Raw genomic sequence first — 10,094 nt, 5'->3', positions numbered from 1 at the left:
CTTTGCCCACAATAGGCAGCTCAAACTCTGCCCTCATTGCTACACAATGGAGATGTGAGACATGGAGAGCATGGATTCCCAGGAAAATACTCCATCGATACTCCTATGACTGAAAACAAAGGCGGACAAAGAGATGGGTTGGTGTGGCTATTCACTCGCAACAAGTGGATCCAATCAAGCAGGTTCAGGAAAACTTCAATCGTGTCACAATTGTATGTGGTGGTGAACTGGATGCATAAAGTCAAATTATACAAAGCAATATGTGGTGAGCAAAACATCATTTTACACACTGACAGTCACTGGAAGAGAAGCAAAGAAACTCACATTTAGTTTCTATGCTCCTCAGCTCAGTAACCGACTGCCTGACATGTGCAGGTATCTTACGCTTCTTTAAATCAGGATTTTACAAGTTTACTACAGCTTTCCCATAAAGGGTATTTGGTCCTTTTTATCATATCTTAACTATTTATTAGCAGTTTTACCATTTCTTTCTTTTTATGTGATGCTTAAATTTCACTATTATTGTTTTTCGTGCTGGGCTGCTCTGTGGCACAGTTGTTGCCTTGCAGCAAGAACTGTCACCGGTCTGGAGTCTTTCTGTGTGGAGTACGCATGTTTTCCCTGTGCATGCATGAGTTCTCTCTGTGTGCTCTGGCTTTTTCTCGCTGTCCAAAACATCCCTGTGGGCTAAATCTGTCATTCTAAACTGTCCTTGGGTATGAATGTGCGTGTGTGAGGGTGTGTGCATGGCTGCTTATCCTGTGTGTCTCTGTTGCCCTAAGATGGAATAGCAACCTATTCAGGGTGTACACAGGGTGTCTCTCGCCATGCTAGAGATAGGCATAAACCCCAACAATCCTACAAAAACACCTAATTACTGGCAAACGTTTGGGCATCACATCACATCTGATCTTTAATAAAAATTGTATGGAAGTTTACATAAAACTAACAGAATTTGCTTGTAATTGACCAGCTGTCAGCAGATTAAAGAGCACTTTAATTGTTTATTTTTTTGGGTTTGTAATAGGAACAAACTGTAGATGTCAGGTTGAGGAGAGAAACACCATAATTATGTACTAGAGACTTTAGATATTACTTGGCTAAATGATTACCCGAGAGCAAAAAAACATTGTTTGATAGCAGACAACCTTCATGAAGATTTAGTGAGTCTGGTGTGTTCTGGAGGTTACTTTGCATGCACAAATATAACCTTCATAAAAGAAAAAAATAAGAACAATCAGAGATTTGTCTGTTATTGTCATCTCTAAGCACAGAGACAAAAGGTTCAAATATACCTGTAGACTAATGTGATGCTTTTTAGACACCAAAGATTGCTGAAACTCAAATGCAAAATTTCATAAAAACAATGCATCTACAAATGTGAAACGTATGTGTGGATCAGTCATGTTTTGGACTTTGTGCTGCAACTTTCAGCTTTAGTAAGATCTCCTTGGATGATGGAAGAATAAAAGGTACAAGTTGAAGGTTTTACCCTGATCCTACAGCGCCTTGACATTACCCTCATCCAAAACCTTCAAAAAGAAGACAAAACAGCAGAACATGCAAGAAGCCCAAGGAAATCAATTTCCTGCACACACTTTTACATCTACTCTATGGGTTTTTAGTTGTTTCTTTTTCATGACATTATCTTTGATACAAAGGGAGAGTTTTTTTGTCAGGTACCTTGTGCTCTAAACGAAACCATTATTCTGCAGTCTCCTGCTAAAATTTCAAGCTCAGATATATGTTTGCACTTAAGTACAATTATTGTGTGGCCATCATTACACGGCTGCTCTTATCTGGTTTTAGATTGGTTTGCTTTACAGGAGGAGAAACTTTCCTGTCTATATGGAATAAATCCACCAAAAAGTGTCTCCAGCTGGTTGTTCATCACATGTGTGTGTTGTGGAACAATAGGTTTGCCTATTAATGACTATTCATAAGTGTCAAAGGCAATTGTTATTAAAGTTAGTAATTGTAATAAAAATTATCATCTCAGGTCACCACCTCATAATCAGGACATTGTAGCCAAACAGCTCTCAGTCTCTGTCAGGCATTGTTTTATGAATACCTGTCTGGTGAGGTGTGGTGTTATAGAACAATCGATGAAGGAGTGAACTCGCACATCTGTGTTCTCAAACAGCAAACCCTATACATATATACAGAATAAACACAAACAACTTTTAATCTACAAAATGCTTCAACTTTCAGGTAAAAAAGTCTTTAACTAGGGTAATAACATTCAACAAAACTACTAAGTAATAATGAAAAGAATAAAGAAACTCAATAAACTACAAAAACATTGTAAAAAAGAACAAATGAGAGTAAAACGGATTTCATTAACCAAATTGTATGCAAGTTAGTGAGAGGAGATGAAGGGAAAACACATAAAATGGAACAAGTTCACCATCGGTGCTCAAACCAATGGTTGAGATATTTGAATCTCTAATAGCCTCAGCTCTGGCCCAACAGAGCTTAAGCATCAAAACAAAATGGAATAAACAATATTTTAATTGTTTTACCCTAAACTAATTTTGTCACCCCAGATACAACCTCTTAGAGAGAACCGTTCTGATGAATAAGAGAGCACATCGAGTTCACTAGGTTCGATGAACAGAGAAAACGGCTGCTCTTGGTCTGGTGGCTAGGGCGAGCTTCTGCTCTGACTAGTGAAAATGTCAGGCGTGTGGAGCTACTGTTTCAAAAGTCGTTTCCACAGGGCAGTGGAAGGAAAACCACTTCATAATTAGAGACACTGTCTCTTCTTGGAGAATCTTTGGCTCAACTTCTTTTCTGCAGGAGCCCAAACAGCCAGTTGCAGGCGGATAGTTTTATTTTTGGCCTGGGTATCATCCCTGGATACCCAAACAGCAGACCATACTTTCCTTTGGATCCAAGGTTTTCTTCGTAGATGTAGTCTTTTACTTGGCCAGCGAGAATAAGACATTCATGCGTGTGTCCTTCTTGGAGCTGTCATAAAAAGTGATAATACTGCATTCTGGTCTTTTTTCTGGTCAGTCTTTTTTGTTCACTGCACGTTTCTCCCTGTTCTCCCTGCCTGGGCCCAACATGTGTATATCTCTCTGTCTCTCTCTCTCTCTATATATATATATATATATATATATATACAGGTCCTTCTCAAAATATTAGCATATTGTGATAAAGTTCATTATTTTCCATAATGTCATGATGAAAATTTAACATTCATATATTTTAGATTAATTGCACACTAACTGAAATATTTCAGGTCTTTTATTGTCTTAATACGGATGATTTTGGCATACAGCTCATGAAAACCCAAAATTCCTATCTCACAAAATTAGCATATCATTAAAAGGGTCTCTAAACGAGCTATGAACCTAATCATCTGAATCAACGAGTTAACTCTAAACACCTGCAAAAGATTCCTGAGGCCTTTAAAACTCCCAGCCTGGTTCATCACTCAAAACCCCAATCATGGGTAAGACTGCCGACCTGACTGCTGTCCAGAAGGCCACTATTGACACCCTCAAGCAAGAGGGTAAGAAAGAAAGAAATTTCTGAACGAATAGGCTGTTCCCAGAGTGCTGTATCAAGGCACCTCAGTGGGAAGTCTGTGGGAAGGAAAAAGTGTGGCAGAAAACGCTGCACAACGAGAAGAGGTGACCGGACCCTGAGGAAGATTGTGGAGAAGGGCCGATTCCAGACCTTGGGGGACCTGCGGAAGCAGTGGACTGAGTCTGGAGTAGAAACATCCAGAGCCACCGTGCACAGGCGTGTGCAGGAAATGGGCTACAGGTGCCGCATTCCCCAGGTCAAGCCACTTTTGAACCAGAAACAGCGGCAGAAGCGCCTGACCTGGGCTACAGAGAAGCAGCACTGGACTGTTGCTCAGTGGTCTAAAGTACTTTTTTCGGATGAAAGCAAATTCTGCATGTCATTCGGAAATCAAGGTGCCAGAGTCTGGAGGAAGACTGGGGAGAAGGAAATGCCAAAATGCCAGAAGTCCAGTGTCAAGTACCCACAGTCAGTGATGGTCTGGGGTGCCGTGTCAGCTGCTGGTGTTGGTCCACTGTGTTTTATCAAGGGCAGGGACAATGCAGCTAGCTATCAGGAGATTTTGGAGCACTTCATGCTTCCATCTGCTGAAAAGCTTTTTGGAGATGAAGATTTCATTTTTCAGCACGACCTGGCACCTGCTCACAGTGCCAAAACCACTGGTAAATGGTTTACTGACCATGGTATCACTGTGCTCAATTGGCCTGCCAACTCTCCTGACCTGAACCCCATAGAGAATCTTTGGGATATTGTGAAGAGAACGTTGAGAGACTCAAGACCCAACACTCTGGATGAGCTAAAGGCTGCTATCGAAGCATCCTGGGCCTCCATAAGACCTCAGCAGTGCCACAGGCTGATGGCCTCCATGCCACGCCGCATTGAAGCAGTCATTTCTGCAAAAGGATTCCCGACCAAGTATTGAGTGCATAACTGTACATGATTATTTGAAGGTTGACGTTTTTTGTATTAAAAACACTTTTCTTTTATTGGTCGGATGAAATATGCTAATTTTGTGAGATAGGAATTTTGGGTTTTCATGAGCTGTATGCCAAAATCATCCGTATTAAGACAATAAAAGACCTGAAATATTTCAGTTAGTGTGCAATGAATCTAAAATATATGAATATTAAATTTTCATCATTACATTATGGAAAATAATGAACATAATCACAATATGCTAATATTTTGAGAAGGACCTGTATATATATATATATATATATATATATATATATATATATATATATATATATATATATATATATATATATATATATATATATATATATACCTCCAAGAATTGGAGACTCAGCACCAAAAATGAATCATCAAAATACCAGTGGAAACATGCAGAAAGCAGCTCAAGGGTTATATAGGATATGATTGCGGTAATGCTGAGGCTTTTCATTGATTATTGAGAAGGGGAAAAAATAATTTTCAACATGTCATATTTTAGAGAACAGAGACATTATTCTTTTTTGAAAGTGATACTCCCTCTAAATTGTTCATTATCATTTCCTATCAGAAACCAGCTTTTTGGTTAAATAAAAAAAACAGTCAGTCATTTTCTACCGCTTATTCCATAGTGGGTCACAGGGGAGCTGGTGCCTATCTCCAGCAGTCTATGGGCAAGAGGCAGGGTACCCTGGACATGTCACCAGTCCATCACAGGGCAACACACAAACAACCACATTCATACACCTAAGGGCAATTTAGAGTGACCAATTAACCTAACAGGCATGTCTTTGGACTGTGGGAGGAAGCCAGAGTACCCGGTGAGAACCCATGCATGCACAGGGAGAACATGCAAACTCCATGCAGAAAGACCCCAGGCTGGGAATTGAACCCAGGACCTTCTAGCTGCAAGGCAACAGTGCTACCAATTGCGCTACCCCAGCCTAAATTAATAATTAAAAAAAAACATTTAAATAAAAAAACATTTAAATTTAAATCTGCATGGGGTATGAATAGTTCTGGGTTAATCTGTGTGTCCCAAACACAAATCTTATGAGAGAGTATAGATTTTGATCATTTTTTATGTGTGCTATTAAAGTTCACTAAATAAAAACAGGTCTCAATGTTTGTTACAGATATATGGACTTTGGTTCAAAGTACAATGTGCAAAATGAAGTCACTACATTTACTAAACAATAGTTCTTCAGGAACTGATTTGTAGACTAACAATAATTTATTGCAGCGTACATGTTAGAGTTTTATTCTAAAAGACTTCTACACAGAGCTCTCAATGTGAAGCCTTTAGCTGAGCTAATCATCTCCTGGCTTGTTTGTCATTATAAAGGCAAAAATATGAAGGTAGCATCAATCATCACGTCTGAAGTCTCAGTCATGGATTTAACATGCAAAGAAAGCCAAAGAAAAGCTGCCTGCCTTATTTTACACATTACAAGCCAGCAGTGATGCGACTGGATGTCGCACTCAAATGCATCACAATACAAATATTGTGGCTGAGTAACATTCATGTGAGAGGTTGTTTTTTTAAGTAACCATGCAGATAAAATTGTTTAGGAAGTAAAACAAGAAGAAAGAAACTCTCTGGCACCGCACTGCCTTCTGTTAAAGATTAAACCTTTTATTGAAAAAAAATTCCAGGTCGGCTTATGGCCGCACAAGCCCGTCGTCTCCAACAGGGTAGATTATTGAAGCTAACGCACAGGCAAACACAGCACATCCAGAGCAACTGGAGCCCTGTTGTGAGGCGACACTGATGACGCGTGTTGGATGGGATAATCTCTCCAGCTGTACTCTCACCCACAGAGAGGTGAGGCTCATTTGGCCCTAAGAGCTCACTCTGATTTTTTCGCACACACTGATAAACCTCCTCCTGCTCATTTTGGCTAATTCCACTTTACAGAGCACCTGTAGAGAACAGGAATAAAGTGAAATTATTCCCGTGTCGTTCGGACTCAGGAAATAGGATTGCTTTTGGTTTTATGTAAGAACGATTCATGTATTTTTAAAGCGCAGGGGGGCCAGTAATGGATTTGAAATACTGTAGGTCACGTTACGCAGCAGTGTTGCTGTTTAGAGATAAATGTCTCCCTCTGTCGGTGCACAGTTGCTACTGCAGCCACTCTCATATTTTCATTCCGAGCAGCAAGTCTTCTTCAAAACCTGGAAACAGTATTGGAAGCTTTTTTAAATTAAATTTAAAAAACAAAGCAGTCAGTGACGGTACCCCCCATCCTACAAGACTAAACATAATAAATGGAAAGTCAGTCAGTCATTTCCTACCGCTTATTCCATAGTGTGTCGCGGGGGAGCTGGTGCCTATCTCCAGCAGTCTACAGGCGAGGTGGGGTACACCCTGGACAGGTCGCCAGTCCATCGCATGGAAAGTGTATAATTAAATAAATAAATATATAAATAACCAAAACATGTATTGGACAAGTAAGGAATTAATAAAAAACAGAATGGCGACCTGTCCAGGGTGTACCCCACCTCGCCTGTAGACTGCTGGAGATAGGCACCAGCTCCCCCGCGACACACTATGGAAGAAGCGGTAGAAAATGACTGACTGACTAAAAACAGAATAAAGAGATATTCACATGGAAAAAAAAATCCGTTTTATGTCAGATGAAACAGGTTTACATTCACTTTACCCATTCACATTCACTTTATAGTAAAGCCGACCCAAGGCAAAAGTGATTCATGTGGCTACTTAGGCCTCTCTGCTGTCCTGGTGTCCCCAAGAGCTGTTGAAATTACACAAGTCAGTTTGAAAAATGTTTAGGATATAGAGACACTGCAAGCATGGCAGCAGTTTAGTGGTTCATAAAAAACAGGGTTCTCATAAACTTCTCAGAATTATTTTAAAATTTTGGAGTTGTTTAAGGATTGTAGAAGTCCACCAGGCTTTTGGTGTGGTTCTGATTAGCTTCAGAAAACCAAATCTGTTTGCTCAAATAAGAAATGGTAAAAGAGCTATCTACTGCAACTCCAATATGGAAAAGACAGCAACCTTGAACTCAACATAGAGAAGATGAAGGAGCCTATAGTGGACTTCAGCAAGAGAACTCCCCCCCAGTCTCTCATACAGGGAACTGAGGTAGAAAGGTCGGGAAGAATCATAATTATTCTGTTGCCATACTGGACAAATTTAATTTCAAGCAATGCCCATAAACATGTGTAAAAAAACAAAACTTAAAATAAACTAATCTGCTTCTGCAGTAGCAAAATCTCACCTAGAGCAATTTTAAAAATCTTACCTTTACTTTGACTGCATTTATTCAATTTGGGGTCGGCAAATCATGTGCCTCATGTAGAATTATAATTGTTGAAATCAAAAGTGCCACATTTATTGGCACCCTTGTTGTCAATTCAGTACTTCATACAACCCATGTTGTCCAAGAGAAGCCCTCTATAACATTTTCTATAGCCGGTTGAAGTATACATCTTTGCAAAATCTTCTGCAAAAAGATCATCCAGAATCCTGGGTCCTCTCTTCTGCCATCCTCTTTTCAGCTCATCCCACAGTTTTACATTGGATTGAGGTCTCTGGACTGATATGGCCATGAAAGAAGCTTGAATTTGAGCCCAGTGAACCGTTAAATTAACCATATGGTTTGGATCCTTATCATGTTGAAAGGCCCAATGATGACCTATTGTCACCAGATTTTTATTTAAATTGTTTCAAAGAGTTCATGAAGCCATCCATACCAACAAGTCTCCCCACAGCCTTTGAAATAGAAATAGGCCCACAGCATCACAGGTCCTCCAACTTACTAAACAGTAGAGCCTTTTTTTGTGCTTTTTGATATATCGATTTTTCCGTTTCACACCAAACCCACTTGGGTTTCAGTGTCATCTGATTAAAGCACACTGTTCTAGTTAAAGTCCATGCAGAGTTTAGCAAACTCCACAGGTTTTGTGATTGTAGCCTAAACCCAGACCCCAGGAAAACAATCAATTCACAGATTAATTAAATTACTAATTAAAACTTCCTCGACACTCTGATCAATTTATAAAAGCAAAGCATAAATTATATGATTATTTTTGATATGATTACTTTTAATTATTTTACCGAAGATGGTAGAAATTTCTTAATATTTTCACCTCACTGAATAAATGTATTCAAATTAAAATTTGAATTTTCAAGATTTTCCAGCGGCAATTAAATGTGAACTTATTTTAAGACCCTTTACAGATCTTTTCCGGGGGGCAAATAAACGGGATTAGGTGCTTTAAATGGTAAAATAGTAGTAGTTTTTAACGTGTGTGCCGCAGTGCTTGATACTGCCCACAGGGTGGCAGTAGCCCTCAGGTGTCGATGATGGCTCCTACTGTCAATGCACACTGTGAAACTATTGTTATATACAGATTCATTCAGTAGCTTAGAATATTATTGTTTATTATTGTTTTATTATTATTTATTTCTGTAACTCAATTCACTAAGCAAAACACATTATATAGATTAATTACGCACAGACTGATGGTTTCAAGCCTTTCTGTTAATAACCATGATTTTTCGCTTACAGCTAATGAAAACACGACATTAAAGATTAGAATATTACATCAGACCAATAAAAAGTAATTTAGAATACATAAATGTGGGTTTAATGACAAGTATGTTTAATAAAGCTTGTTGTTTTCAAAAGCTTTTAATTTGAAAAACTATCTGAACACATGTTCTAATTCATTGAGTATGTATAAAGAATTACATCATTTATCTTAATCCAATATGTACAGAAGAGTTCATTTTTACACTATTTTATATTATCACTCAGAGCAGGCTATACCTCCATGTTCATATAATAGATTTAGTCCACCTTAAGCTCTCCAATAGTTTAGTTCACCTTCTTGAGTTTGAGCCTGTAGGAGGAAAAAATAGCATAACACTTTTGGTTGTTTGTGTGTTGCCCTGCGATGGACTGGCGACCTGTCCAGGGTGTACCCCGCCTCTCGCCCATAGACTGCTGGAGATAGGCACCAGCTCCCCCGCGACCCACTATGGAATAAGCGGTAGAAAATGACTGACTGACTGACTGACTTTAGTGCTGGATTTGTTGGAAGGGCTGCACAGTTGGTAGCACTGTTGCCTTGCAGCGAGAAGGTTGTGGGTTCAACTATTTTTGCATGGCTTCCTCCCAAAAATGTGACTGTTAGGTTAAATGCTGTATCTGAATTGCCCTTAGGTGTGAATGGGTGTGTCCATGGTTGTGTGTCTCTGTGTTGCCATGCAATAGATTGGTGACCTGTCCAGGGTGTAGCCTTTGCTTTATCTTCCCATTAGGTTCTCCACGGACATACCTTCCCGTCAGTCACCATCATTTCTTCTTCTTAGCTAGTTAAATACGCCTAATGGTGCTTAGAAACCTCGATGTATGCATATGTTTGGGCCTGTCGGTACAATTCTGACCCTGTGCACCAGATATAGTTTTTTTTATTTCCAAAAATGTTTGTGGCTTCATACGTTTCACCTTGGAAAAAAAAAATGATTAAATGCATTCAGATCATATTTTTCCCAGTGGAGATCATGTTGTGTGTTATCTGTCACAGGAGATCAGTCGTTCCTCATTATCATATTGTTGCCATGGCGTTTC

Source organism: Girardinichthys multiradiatus, chromosome 5, assembly GCF_021462225.1.
Source record: "Girardinichthys multiradiatus isolate DD_20200921_A chromosome 5, DD_fGirMul_XY1, whole genome shotgun sequence".
Taxonomy (NCBI): Eukaryota; Metazoa; Chordata; class Actinopteri; order Cyprinodontiformes; family Goodeidae; genus Girardinichthys; species Girardinichthys multiradiatus.
This window is presented reverse-complemented; position numbering follows the sequence as displayed.